This window comes from Saccopteryx leptura, chromosome 5 (genome assembly GCF_036850995.1).
Source record: "Saccopteryx leptura isolate mSacLep1 chromosome 5, mSacLep1_pri_phased_curated, whole genome shotgun sequence".
In the NCBI taxonomy this organism is placed as follows: Eukaryota; Metazoa; Chordata; class Mammalia; order Chiroptera; family Emballonuridae; genus Saccopteryx; species Saccopteryx leptura.
The window spans coordinates 39,748,079-39,763,135 of NC_089507.1; the positions used below are offsets into that span (position 1 = coordinate 39,748,079).

The window sequence follows — 15,057 nt, forward strand, 5'->3', positions numbered from 1 at the left end:
TGGTTCATCTGTTTCTACCCTGATTGTTATTTACTTCCTCTTCCTTTCTTTGGATGTATTTCTCTGTTTCTCTTATTCCTTGAGATGGATATAGAAATGTTTGATTTGCAACCTTTTTAAAATATAGTTTTAGCTACATTGCCTTATTTTTTGTCATCACTTCATCATTGCTTAATTCAAAAAAAGTTTTTATAATTATTCTTGTGATTTATTTTTTGACTCATATTATTTTGATGAGTGCTTAATTTTCAAACATTTGAGGATTCTCTGGTTATCAATTTTGTATTAATTCCAAGCTCAACTAAAAACAAACTGTGCTGTGTGTCAATTTATCAATAAAGCTGCTGTGACAATTCAACGTAGAAGAGAACTTTTTCTCAACTAATGCTGCTGAAACAAGTGAGGGGGAAATTAACCTCTTACCCCTACCTGATTCTACACACAAAAATTAATTTGAGATAGATCATAGACCTAAGTGTAAAGCTAAAACTATAAAGCTTCTAGAAAAAAAAGTAGGAAAATCTTCTAGACTTTGAGGTAGGCAAAGATTTCTTAAAGGATACCCAAAGCAGAATGTCCTTTTCTTTACATAAAGAAAAAAGTGATAATTTAGGGCTCATGAACATTAAAACCATCTGTTCATCAAAAGACTGTTAGGAATTGAAAAGGCAAACCACAGACTGGGAGAAAATAAATATAACATATATCTAACAAAAGATATATCAATATATAAAGAACTATAAATCAATAATTAAAAGCCTATGGTTTAAAAAATGGACCAAATATTTCAACAGACATTACACAAAGAAGTATATGAAAAGCTGTCATCATTAGTCACCAGAGAAATGCATATCAAAACCTCACAAGAGAATGGCTCAGACTAAAATCTTCTCATAGCAAATGCTGACATGACAGTGTAAACTAGAACTCTCAGGTATGACTGATGAGAGTATAAGATGATACAGCCATTTTAGAAAAATATTTGACAGTCTCTTATAAAGTTAAATGTTTATCAATCCTATAACCCAGCAGTTCCACTCCTAAGTATTTACCCAAGAGAAATAAAAATATATGTTCACAAGTAGATTTGTACAAGAATATTTATAGTAGCTTTATCCATAGTAGCCCTCAAATGGAAACAACCAAATTTCTATCCATAGGTGAATATGTAATAAGTTGTGGTATTTTCATACAATGGACTATTTAGACTATTTATTGCTCAGGAATAAAGAGGAGTTAAACTGTTGATATACTCAGCAGTGCAGCTGAATCTCAGAGACATGCTGAGTGAATTAAGCCAGACACGAGAGGACATATTATGTGAGCCCATTTGTCAGAAGGTTAGGAACAGGCAGAATTAATCTACGGTAATAGAAATGAGAGCAGTGGCCCTGGACAGATAGCTCAGTTGGGTAGAGCATTATCCATTGGTTAGAGCGTCGTCCAGAACAGAGGTTACTGGTTTGATCCCTGGGCAGGGCACATACAGGAACAGATTGATGTTCCTGTCTCTCTTTCTCTTTCTCTTTCTTTTCCTTCCCCTCTCTCTCTAAAATCAATAAAATAAACATTAAGAAACAAAGAAATTAGAGCAGTGATTGTCTTTGAGATGTGGGGAGAGTTGGAAGGGAGCATGGGGGAACTTTCTGGAGTGATGGGAATGCTCTATATTTTCATTTTGTTGACAGTTACACAGTTGGATTGCTTTATAAAAATGTATCAGTGGTACACTTTAGAGAATTATATGTTTTACTGTATGTAAATTTTTCCTCAATTAAAAAAAATGATACTTTTTTTTGCAATTTCCTGTGAATCTGTATTATTTCAAAATCATAAGTTCAAAAAAATACACTGATTTCCATAAACTTACTTTATGACTCACATGTGGTTAATTCTGTGTTTCATGTCTACCATAATGTTTCATATATAGTCACCATTGGTGGGTACTGTATTCTATATCGATTACTGTGGTTGAGTTTGTTCATTGCATTGTTCAAATCTTTTGTATCCTTAATTTTGGAGGGCTTCTTCTGTGAGTTAAAATATTTTACAGTCTTTATAACTTTGAAAATATTAATTATAGTTATTTCAAAGACCATGTTCTATAACTCTATTTGGGTCATATCTGGGTCTGTTTTTATCGTCTCTTTTGCTCTTGAACCCATGCCCTGTATACCTAGTAATTGTTGGTTGAATGCAGACGTTTTGTGTAAAGAGTTACAAATACTCCTCCAGAGGCTACTTTTGCTTCTGATAGGCAGTTATAGTAGGGTAGACTCCTTAATCCAGTGAGGGACTAAACTGATTTCAGGCGCAGTTCTGGTGTTATTTTAGGCTTTCATGGTAGGTGTAGTCCTTCAGGGGTCCTAACTAAAAGCAAGGATTATTTACCTGGTCTTTTCAATTCTTTGTGCTGGGTCTTGAACTCTAATATTAATTCCTTCAACACTGTGAAGCTGTTCAAAGCTCTGTTTAACTCCCCAGCTTCTTGGCGCTGCTTTCCGCTTCATTTACCCAATGTATCAATTAGCAAGTGCTTAGAGAGGCAGAATGTCCAGCTCGCTCCTTGGTGTGTCCCTTCTCTTCAGGGATCCTCAGTCTGCCAGAAGGCTGGCTCACTTTCTGTGCCTCTGAGCAGCTGCTTTCTACTTTGATTCTCAGCAGTTCTGCCAGTAGGTGTTTCAGAAGAAAAGTGGGACCATGACTTGCCTTAGTTTTTTTTTCGCTTCTCCCTAAGATCTTGGCCTCTCATGACCTGGCTGCCTTCATAACGCTCCGGTGTCCTTAAACAGATTTTTGTAATAATTTCTGTCTGGCTTCTCTAGTTGTGTTCAATGGGAAGGTGACGAACTGGTACAAGCTAATCCTCAGAGCCAGAACGGGGATTCCTTCTCTAAATCCACGCGGTGATTTCCCCGCACGGGCCAGCCATCCACTGTCATCCTGAGATTAGAACTGATTTCCTCCTGTACCATTGCCCCAGAAAGTTGTGTTCATTTCCTGGGTTTTGTAATGGGCATAGTTGAGTATCGGATTGTTGCTCAGACATTTCCACCTCCATTCCAGTTAAAATCTCGAGTCGCTACATCACAGTTTTCATTCTGGCATATTTAGAAAGAATTGTGCACACCTACCCAGACGGAGCCCTCGTTAACCTAGTTAACTCTGGGATTGGCATTTGAATAAAAAGGTGCCTTTGATATCTCTGGGGGAAGAAGTAATCTAATGATTACAGCCTTCACTTCTCCTGGGTTGAATTTGTGTCTTCTTGCTCCTTGAATTTTAGCTAAACTGTCATGCAGAATAAGTGTGAGAATTCTGTCTGTAAAAAGGATGGGAGCCTCAATATTCATGGATATGATTCTTTTAGTCCCTTCAAAAGTGAAAACATTTATAATAAGTGTTATTAAAGCCCTAGAATAAATTTAGACTAAGGAATTCAAATGTAATATTGCTGACTTTAATTGGAAATCTCAGTGAAAAACTCTTTTGTACTGATTTCTGCCATAGAATGGAAAAGAGCTTCATTTTGAATGCATTCCCAGAGAGGATTGAAGATATAAACCTCTTGATATTTTGTTTTGTTTTTCTGAACAGTTGACAAGAGCAGCGAGTCCCAGGCTTTCTCGAAATGTACCTTGTTTTCCGGCACACTTACCACTGAAGGTCAATTCTCCTTCTCTTTTTAACCTGAAGAAAATTTTGGTGGAGAGCTACCCAACAAGGAAAGGACGTGTGGCTATTAAGGTAAGAAAGTTATTCGTTTAGAGCAAGGGTAGTCAACCTTTTTATACCTGCCGCCCACTTTTGTATCTCTGTTAGTAGTAAAATTTTCTAACCTCCCACCGGTTCCACAGTAATGGTGATTTATAAAGTAGGGAAGTAACTTTATTTTATAAAATTTATAAAGCAGAGTTACAGCACGTTAAAGCATATACTAATAATTACTTACCAAGTACTTTATGTCGGATTTTCGCTGAGTTTGGCAGAATAAATCTTTATAAAACAACTTACTATAGTTAACTCTATCTTTTTATTTACACTTTGGTTGCTCCGCTACCGCCCACCATGAAAGCTGGAACGCCTACTAGTGGGCGCTAGGGACCAGGTTGACTACCACTGGTTTAGAGGGTGGGGAATGGAGGGAAATAGCTTATGGAAGAAATACTAAGGAGTATTTCCTTTATTGTGAGTGGAACTCTAGAAAGGGATAGTACGCCTTTCTCTAAAAACCAAGTTAAAAGATTCTTGTCACTGTTGAGCTTCTAATTCTAGATTTAATTCTCAGCACTTCTACTACCAGCGGAGTAAACTTGGACAAAAATTACTTCAATTCTCTGAGCCTCAGTTCTTTCATCTTAAAGGAAAATTTTGTATGAAAATGTTTTGCAGATGGAAGAAAGTAATATAAAAACGTAATTATCGTTGTTTATTGTTTTGCTGCTGTTATAAAAGTCTGTGGACTAGTTGGTGGCCTTGTGTCTCACGGTGTGTTTGGACCATGGAGCTTGGTGCTGTGGATCCGGGAACTTTGTCTTGTTCCCACCTGCCTCCCCTCTGGGAACAGCATCAAACCATTCTTTTGGTGGCAGACATCTGCTAACTACTCTTGGAAGTTAGGGGAAAGGACAGAAGTAGAAGACAAGATCAGTAATGTATTAGTTATTATGGCAGGTATTGGTTAATGAAAAATAAATGATGGAGTTTTAAAAATTCCTGTTGAGCACATATTAGACCTGGTGCCGTTCTGGATGCTTGTTCCCTCTGGAGCTTATGTTTGAACGTGGAGAGAGACAGATAATAAGTAGTGCACATAATAGAGAAATAAGCATGTTACTAGGATATTAGAAGCCAATTAGAACATGGGAAAAAGAAATGGTAGAGCTGAGTAGGAGGATTTGGGAGTGCTGGGTGGAGCGGGAGTCCAGAGTGCAGTTTTAAATGGAGTGGCCAGGGTGGGCAAGGGGCTCACTGAGGAAGGACAGGAAGTCAGGGGCCAGCCCTGGGCCCGTTCCAGGCAGAAGCAGCTGATGCAGAGGCCCTCGGGAAGCAACGTGCTAGGTCATTACAGGTGCAGACAGAAGGCCAGGCTTCTGGGGTGGATTAAATAGGGAGGAAAGTATTGGCAGGTGAGTTTGAAAAGGCACTATTGACTCTCAAATAAATAATGTCATTTCCTTGTGTTAGATACATAAGAAAAGTTACCTTGTTTTCTTTTTGTCTACCTGGTTTATTCTTAGTGTGTTTCGTTCTACAATTAAAACAGGTGAGTGTGCACACACACACTAAATAAATTACAAAACAGCCACTGTATTAATAGTGTCCTAGGGCTACTGTAGCAAACAACACAAACGGGACCATAGAGCTTAAAACAACAGAAATTTATTGTCTCAGTTTTGCAGGTTTGAAGTCCAAAGTCAAGGTAGGGAGGTGGCCGTCGGCTCTTGGCATTCCTTGTTTATGGCTATATCACTTCAATCTCTGCCTCTCTTGTCACATGGCCTTTCCCTGTGTGTTTGTCTCTTCATGGCTGTCTTCTCTCCTTATAAAGGTAGCAGACTTACTGGATTAAGGGCCCACCTACTTCAGTACAACCTCACTTTGACTATTATATCTGCCACAACCCTATATGTTCTGGAGATTAGGACGTCAGTATATCTTTTGGGTGAACACAACCCAACCCATAACAACCACTTTAAGTAATAAACAATAAGTATTACCATCTTACAAGTGGAGACACAGGCTCAGAAGACTTAAACGACATGCCCAAGGTCGGATTCAGTAAGCACGAGAGCCAGGTCAGTGCAATTCTTCCATGCGCCACCGTGGCCGTGGTATGAGGAGGGAGGGGCCGGGGGATCGCTGTGGCTCAGGACAGGAACTGCACACGTGCAGCACTGCAGCCCCTATCCATATGGTACTGCCTACCCTGAACACGGCTCAAAATCGATGCTCAATTCCAGCCTTCCTATCAGGGCAACAGATGCCCCTTCCACCACCCACTCCCCATTCTGCATTTCATTCCTTAGCACGACAAACATGGGAAACAGATGCTCCCCCCCCCCCTTTAGGAATTTTTCCAGAAAAATAATAGGGCAGTGTCTGTGGCGTGTGAACATTTTGTGACAGGACCACATGTTTTATTTTCCCCCTCACACAACATAGGAAAAAAATATATGGCTCTCTGAGTCAGTTGAATAGAGCAGTAGAAATAGGGGATTTTGAAAGCTTTGAATATATGTTGCTTTCTTTCAAATTGATGTTTAGAGAAGTGGAAACGGGGTTTGGGGAGGGGGGGACATCGACTTGTTGTTCCACTTATTCATGCATTCATTGGTTGATTCTTGTATGTGTATCCCCTTACTGGGGATCTAACCTGCAGCTTTGGCGTTTTGGGATGACGCAGCTTTAACTAACTGACCTACCTGGCCAGGGCCTCCCATTATATTTAATAATTCCTCTTGACGTGAAATTCGTCTAGCCATTTGTGAGCCAGAAATCAACCCCAGAGCCTGATTATAGGCGTAGCCTTGAGGAATTCACCTGAGAAAAGGAAGAGCATGGCAGGACCTAACGGAATACTTCTCCTGAGTCCAGTGACGAGTGACGTTCCTGGGCCAGGTCGGATGTGGATGCGGCCGCCAGAGGCTGTGATCCCAGAGGAAATGCCTCAAGCCTGGGCAAGGAAAGCAAATGCTTAGAGCTAAGCCTTGGGTTTGGGAGATGAGATAAATCCTTGGGGGAAAAAGGTCATAAGGTCAGAACTGGAAAGTTCAGAGCTCTATGGAGAAGTCGAGGGGAGGACAAAGTGAAAGGTTCGGAAAATCGGGTGAGGAGTGGAGGTCTGTTTGTCCGCGGCCCTGACTGCACAGGGTGGGGGTGGGGGCGGTGTTGGGTAAAACTGGGCAGTCCTCTACCAGCTTTTCCCAAATTTGGTTGGTTGCCATTATTTGTTGTTGTTACATAGTTTTATAGTTTCTTTTCAAGGCCCCTTCTTTTCATCTCTATTCTCAATCTGTTTTCATCCCCCCCTAAGTTCTTGGGCTTCTCTTTCCACTTAACAGCTGACCGCTTTGGATCTGTGTGTTGAAGCATGTGTTCCTCTCAATATCAAAAGGAAGGAAAAAAGCTGCCTCTCTTCCAAAGATGCTTCTTCTCTTTGTTGAAATTGATTTTTTCATTTTTTGATCTTGAAAGTGTGTGGAAAGAGCAAGGTCTTTGTGTCTTTCTATTGAATGAAAGTGGCCTCCAGTCGTCCGATATCCCCACCACTCCCCAGAGCAAGGCTGGATCCCGAGAGTCTGCCGGGGGCGCACGGGCCAGTCAACACAGGTGCACCCCATCGACTTTTGATTATCTAGCCAGCACTTTGTGAGGACAGATAACCAGTTGCTGCTGCTGCTAACTGTGAGCGGCCAAGCAAGCCAGGGGTCACTGGTTTGAATTACTTCCCAGCTATAGTCATTCTGGGAAAATACCAGGCTTTTTACAGGAAAGATCAAAAGGTAACAAATATTAGAGTTTAGAAACCTATTTCATCTCTCTTATCACTGTGGAGGAGGAATAAAATCCTCCTTATTTCCCAGTAGTAGTAGGTTGTTGAGCAATGAGACATAGTTAGGCCTTTAGTTAGAAAATATTTTAATATAAAATATTTATTAAATTTTTTTCTTCAGGTGAAACTCATATAACATGAAATTAACCATTTGAAAGTTGAATGATTCATTGGCATTTAATACATTCATAATATTGTACAACCCAAATGTCCCAAAACATTTTTATCACCCCCAAATAAAACACCGTACCCATTAAGCAGTTGCTCCCCACTTTTCCTTCCTCTCAGTGACCCTGGCAACCACCAATCTGCTTTCTGTTCCTATGGATTTACCCGTTCTGGCTATTTTATATTAATGGAATCAAGCATGGCCCTGTTGTATCGGAACAGCGAGATACAGACCTCTTGCCACACACACAATTAAGTAGCCAAATTAAGGAATCTTTAATGCCGGCGTGACCGCATGGAGACCTAAATCGTTCAAATCAATGCGGCCCTGAACGCAGTTCGGGGCTAACTTTTAAAGACAAAATTACATATTGATTGAGGAGTGGGGAGGAGGGGAAGCACAGCAGTAGGACAAAGCAGTGAAACAAGCTTGCTTACAATGTTTATCTATAGGGTTAATTCAGGGAGAAACATTCTGAGAACACCTGCAACCTTGCAAAGCTAGCCCAAGGCCACAGTCTGGGAGACCAGCCTCAAGGCCAGGAATAGGGAGTCTTCTTAGAAAAGTAAGTCCTGCTAAAAGTCTCTTTGTTTTAGAGAAAGTAAGTTCTGCTAAGACTTATTCATGCTAAGGGCCTTTCTTTTCTATATTTCAGCTCTGGCCAGTTAGCTTAGTTGGTTAAGAGTGTCGTCCTGAAATGACAAGGTTGCAGGTTTAATCCCTGGTCAGGACACACCCAAGAAGCAGGCAAAGAATGCACAACTGAGTGGAATAATGGATCAATGGATGAACGCCCCCCCCCCCCCCCCCATCTTCCTTACTCTCTGTCTTTCTAAGAGTCAATAAAAATTAAGCCTTGGCCAGATAGGTCAGCTGGTTGGAGTGTTGTTCTGGAGCATGGAAATTGCCAGTTCAAGTCCCCGGTCAGGGCATGTATAGGAGCAGCCAATTTTCATGGCTCTCTCTCTATCAAAAAAAAAATAACAACAATCACTATCTGACTCCCTATGTTGCGTGAGACATTTATTTTTCATTTCAGTCTTCTCTTACGGGAGTATTAGCATCTCTCTAATTAGAACCTCCAAGAAGAAAACCTCTTCAGGAATACCTGTGTAAAGCCAGTAGTCGTGGCCACCATCACAGCCGCCTGGCCCATGCAGGTTCGCATTAGATTTGGACAGACGGTAATGAAACAACAGAGCCAAGAACTGGTGGGACATTACCTTTATTCCTGCTCGCAACCAGCAGGCAAGAAAATACACACAGCAGGAAAACACTTCCCTTTCCATTCAGGGCTCCCAAAGGCACTGACTTTCTCTGGTTTCTGGAATCAAAGGCCTCACCAGCCTCACTCAGTCCCCTCTACATGCCTCCATTTTCGCTGCCTCCTCCTCTAACCACCTTTCTCTCCTGGAACAACATGGTCTCTCCTCTCTGCAACAATGTAGTCTCCTCCAAAATGGCCTCCTAGCTCCTCCTTTTAAAACTTTTCTGCAGGACAACCCCCTTCTCCAGCACACATTAGCATAACCAAGCCCCTTCCCAAGCATGAAGGCAATCAGCCACCCCACATGGTCAGCACCGTTTTTAATAAAAGCGAGCAAAACCAAATACCACAAATATTACAAACTTAATTGCCCAACAACCTGCTTCAGGTTTGTTGCTGGCGCGTTCTCTTCATGAGACAAACGGCAGTTTAGAATTGAATTAGTTTGCAGGGATATGAAGAATTCAACTTTACCTAGTGCCCTTTCTATCCTGAGACTCAGCCTCCTCCCGGACCTTCTCCCCCCACCCCCAGTTTATGTCATTGTCTAGTGGTCTGAACATCAGTTTATCCCATCATCCAGATGAACCTGTAATTGATATTTTGGCATTGGGATAGCTGGAGATTATATTGCTAGCCTAAGCAACAAAGCATGGTTCCCCCCCCCCCCCTAGGGAGTTAAATGATACCAGCCGTTGAAGATGAAAATTTGAGAAATACTTTACACTCTCATCTCTTGGGGAGGCTGATCACCCCCCCTCTTCTCTTCTCTCCCCGGTGAAATAGAGGCTGCTCAGGGCGGGCTCTGCGATGCAGACGGCGGAGGCCTGAAATGAGAGTCCTCTCTCCATCTGCCAGACGTAACCCAAGAAGAGCTGCACAGATGAAGCTGGCAGAGAAATGGGGAACTGGATGGCAAACAAGGTTCTGAGGGGACCAAACTTCTAGTTAAATCCTTTTGCAGGAGCACAAGAGCCTGTTGGTCTAAGAGTGCAAAACCCAAGAATTAGTTGGTGCAGTGCTAGTAGGTTCAGCCAGCACAACCTCTGTGAGTCTTTTTAGACCCCCTGGGAGTGTTATTAACATGGACTATGGCCCGACAGTTACATATAGGACAAATTATGGCTTGTCGCCTTCAAGTGGTAATTATCAGGTACTGTATTATGTGCCAGGTGTGACTTAATCACCAACTATCTGCTCCAAAATACCTCTTCCAGGAGCCAGAAAATAGCACCTTGAGCGTAATTAGTGGGTTTGACAACAGCTGCAGAGTGAAGGGGGGTGGGGTGTTTTTGTTGATTCCTTTTCCCTCTCTCCCTCCCTTCTTCCCTCCTTCTCTTCTCCCTTTATTCATTAGCATGCATGGAGCTTGTTCTGTGCCAGACACCTTGCAGAGGGTTAAGGATATGCAATGAGACCCTGGCACCCAGGAGCCCGGGTCACTCGCTCCTTCCTGTTCTCTGTCTGCTGCGTTATGTTCTGCTGTTACACAGAACTGTAGTTGTGTACTTGTCTGTCTCCCAGAGTAGGAAGTAGCTTTGAAAGGCCAGAGTCCTTCCTGCCCGTGAGTGTTGGATCCAGCATTGACTGAGCAGAACTTTATTGAATTGCATCCAGATATGTAAACAGATAACCGGGTAAAATGTGATTAGTGATATTCGAGAGAGTTTTACGCAGAGTGCTGGGAGGCACAAAGGGCAGAGCAAACAACAGCCGGAAGGAGCCAGGGGCCTCCCAGAGGCGTCATTTGAGCTGTCTTGAAAGATGAGAAGGTGTTTGCCAGACAAGCAAGGGTGGCGCACAATCTCCAGAGGTCACAGGAGTGGTTTGGGGGGGGGGCTTTGATCCCCTGAATCCTGCCCTTTCTTTAATGAAACTTCAGGAAATAACTGCTTGATTCGCCAGTAGCTTTGGATCAAGCCCAGAGACAATATATGCATCTCTTCCAAAAACTCTTTTCCTTCCTTGTTTCTTCTAGGGGCTGAAAGCCCCTCCCACACCAAAACATTCTATTGGATTCTTTACCCTTAGAATGCCATCTATTTGAACCTTCCTTTTCCTTATTGAAGTAAATGGAAAAAACAATTGTATGTCCTCGTCTGAACTGGTTCAAGTGGAGCCAAGATTTCACTGCGGAGAGGAGGACGCCTTTTCCCTCCTTCCCGGCTAGGTTCTTGGGCTGGCCTAGTGATTGAACTGACATAAAGCAGATTAACCGGAGGAAGACACATGTAATTTTGTACACACAGGAGCCCCACAGAGACTTGAGAGGCTCGCAGACAGTCAGGCATTGGAGGCTTCTGTGCCATCCTGAGCTCAGGAGAAGGGGTCGGGTGTGGGACTTCAGAGGGAGGGAAGTGGTTCATGGGAAGATGGGAAGAGCAAATGTTTGGTTAACAAACGTTTGCCATGCCACGCAGATACATCTTTTTGATACATGTTTCCCTGGTTACAGCGCTCCTGCTGGTACAGGCCCTATCCCAGTTCTCTTAGGGCAGGGGTCCCCAAACTTTTTACACAGGGGGCCAGTTCACTGTCCCTCAGACCATTGGAGGGCCAGACTATAAAAAAAACTATGAACAAATCCCTATGCACACTGCACAGATCTTATTTTAAAGTAAAAAAAAACCAAAACGGGAACAAATACAATATTTAAAATAAATAACAAGTAAATTTAAATCAACCAACTGACCAGTATTTCAATGGGAACTATGCTCCTCTCACTGACCACCAATGAAAGAGGTGCCCCTTCCGGAAGTGCGGCGGGGCCGGATAAATGGCCTCAGGGGGCCACATGTGGCCTGCGGGCCGTAGTTTGGGGACCCCTGTCTTAGGGAAAGCAAGGGGAAGGGAAAGCTCTCCTTCAGTCTGCTGGGCCTTGATTGTCTTCAGCTGGAAATAACCCACGTGCCAGGTTGGTGCATTCTGGGGCGGGGGGGGGGGGGGCGCTGCCCAAGTCCTGTCGACCTCTGCGACCCCCTCACTGTTTATATAAGCGTGCCCTGAGGCTCTCGCACACCAAGGCCCTGCGCTGGGCTCTGGGCTTACAGAGAACCAACTGTGAGATCGTTTCTGCTCCCAGGGAGGCTAAATTGACACCAAACAGAAGCTGATGGCAGCACAGCTCCTGCACCATTCACTGTTAAAGCAAAGACTTTTGGTTACATCCACGCACACAGAATTGTCATTGAAACGTTTTTAAACAGATGACTCTACTTCTGAACTGAAAGTTTAGAGGTCCAAGGAATCGTGAAAGGAGCTATACTTACCACAGAAAGATTTACCAAGACAAGGAAAAAACCATTTTCAGTCTGAACTTTATTGAATACATATTTTAAGGAACCTTAGAAAGTCCATTCCATGCAGGAAAATACTCCCAAAAGGAGCATTTAAGACTGAACTTAAATTTTATACTAAATATCTGGTTATATACACTTATGTATTTCAAAAGCATCTGTGTATCATTTTGTTTTTATTTATTTGTGATAAATATTGGTGTTTTGTGGGATTTAATTTTCTAGAACTGGAAGCCCCATTTAGAATTCTGATTATCACACAGAAAAGTATGTGGTTTATTGAGGCTTGTCTGGCTTTCCTCACCTAGGCCCGGAGTGGGCCAGTACCTGTAATAGGTAGGATTGCTCACCCTGCTGCTGTGGTTTCAAAATGCCCTCCCTCTCGTCTCTCTCTCTCGTCTCTCTCTCTCTCTCTCTCTCTCTCTGTCTCTTCCTGTCATGAGCCTAGTTCATAAAGGACAAATTCAAATGCCAGCTCTTTCATAATTCATTCTCTGACATCCATCACTTAAATCCTTAAACCAATTGTTTCCTTAGGTAGGTGCCATGAACAGTAATTCCTAGAAATGTTAAAAGATAGTCCTTAAAATGTTGATGGTCTGGTTTAAACAAAGGTAAACAAGATTCTTCATTAGAGGACTTCTCAAACTGTAGGCATTGTGAAGGCTACATAGTGAATAAAGCTCCCCAAAATTGTTTGAACACAGAAACCTGGGTAATTTTTTTCAGGGTGTGTATTATTAGTTTCCTGTTTGCTGCTATAACAACTTACCATAAAGTTAGTGGCTCAAAACAACACAATTTTATTATTGCATAGTTTTGGAGGTCAGAAGTCTAAAATGAGTCAGCAGGGCGAGGTTCCTTAGACACTGAGGCGAGCATCCCTTTCCTTGCCTTCTCCAGCCTCTGGGGGCGACTGCTTTCCTTGCCTGGTAGCCCCTTCCTCCACCCTCAGAGCCAGCAATGTAGTGTTTTCTAATCTCTGTTTCTCCGACCTCGCTTCTGTCATTGCATCTCCTCCTGTGACTCCTGACATTCTTGCCACCCTTTTAAAGGGATGGTTGTGATTGCATTGGGTTTACATGTGAAATTCAGGATGATCTTCCCATCTCAACATTCTTAACTTAATCAAATCTGCAAAGTCCGTTTGCCGTAGAATGTAACATAGTCCCAGTTTCCAGGGATTGGAGAGTGGCCAGTGCGGGGGCCAGTGTTCTACCTACCCCAGGATCTGTGCTCTGTAGCGGTTAGGGAAAGAAGCCCTACGTTCCTCGATGGAGATCTGGGTGGAACACCACAACCGCCGCTTACAACATTATTTCTAAGGGCAAATAATTCTAAGTTGTGATACAAAACAAATACACATCTGATATACAACAGTGGATAACTGTGAACTTTTTAAATTGTAACCAGCAGTCATAACAGTAAAGATCACGACTGGCCTTCCTGAACATGAATCTGCTTAACCTCTCTTCTCTCACAGTCCCAGATATATAGTCCTTGTTTTCGCAATACTGTACATAAGACAAATCGTGTGATAGAAATGCCCATTAGGATTTTTTCCTGTCAGAGTTTTTCAAGACCTTTAAAGTCTACATAAATACGAACCTACTATACGTTGAAAGAAGAGCAAAACTCATCATTTTGTAATGAGTGTTTACTCTTTGTTCAGGTGTATTGTGCTGGCAGTCTTGCTCTTAACAACGCCATGCCCACTGACCCATAGATTTCAACTGCATGCTCCAGTGACGAGGTTAATGATGTTGTGAAGACTTATGGGAAGAGGTTGACTATGAGGAAAAGTAGAGAAATGAACAAGAGAAGAAAAGAAAGCTGACGAAGGGATAGAAAAGTACCTGGAATCAATTGAGCCATGGCTGCGGGAGGGGAAGAGAAAAAGAGGGAGAAGGGGAAGGGGAAAGGGAAGGGTAGAGAAGCAGATGGTCTTCTGTGTGCCCTGTCCAGGAATTGAACCCAGGACATCCACATGCCGGGCTGACACTCTACCATTGAGCAAACCGGTCAGGGCATGAGTCATGTTTTAAAAGGCTTTGGGGAAAATAAACATAAATATTGTCCTGTGCAGAGGAAACCAAGTAACATAAGGAAGGTATTTGATTTCAAATACATAGAGCGAGAAGTCTTTTTTCCTAGTCTCAATAAAAGTGAACTTTATCTTAAAAAATAGAAGCATAAAAGATCTTTGAAATTCCACATAGAATTATGATGTCGGACACTAAAGGGGAGTGGTATAAGATTGATTAATACCAGCCTGCCTGTGGTGGCGCAGTGGATAAAGCATCGACCTAGACTGCTAAAGTTGCTGGTTCGAAACGCTGGGACGTGATGCTTCTTGCTCCTCCCCTCCTTCTCTTTCTCTCTCTCTCCCCCTCTTCTCTCTAAAATGAATAAATAAAATCATTAAAAAAAATAAAGTCTATTTAAAAAAAAAAAGATTGGTTAATATTAGCCTCCCTTCAACAGACACAGAAAACAATGTCTCATAACACTGTGAGTTCCTCCAGGGTAGGGACAACATTTTATTAATCTTGGAGTCCCCAACCCTAGCACATAATTTGGCATGTTGCCATCAAGTTTGTTGAACACCTAATGAAATGATTGCAAAGGTAACCCCTTCCTACACACCACAGCACTGATTCATTTAGGGAAAAGTATTTAAAAGAAACTGACAAGGGATGGGGCATATGAGAGAAGAAAGATAACAAGTGTGACATGAAGTAGACTATTGAGATTTTCAAAGGACACATCT

At 42.4% G+C, this 15,057-nt stretch overlaps 1 protein-coding gene across 3 annotated transcripts in view; it reads left to right on the forward strand.

Annotated features, from left to right (window-relative positions):
* CRACD (capping protein inhibiting regulator of actin dynamics) overlaps window positions 1-15,057 on the forward strand; it is a 270,250-nt gene that overhangs the window by 125,156 nt on the left and 130,037 nt on the right. For all 3 annotated transcript variants that reach the window (XM_066385545.1, XM_066385548.1, XM_066385546.1), the window contains exon 2: window positions 3,598-3,747. The gene's annotated coding sequence lies outside the window, so the exon portion shown is untranslated. The remainder of the gene's footprint in view (window positions 1-3,597; window positions 3,748-15,057) is intronic.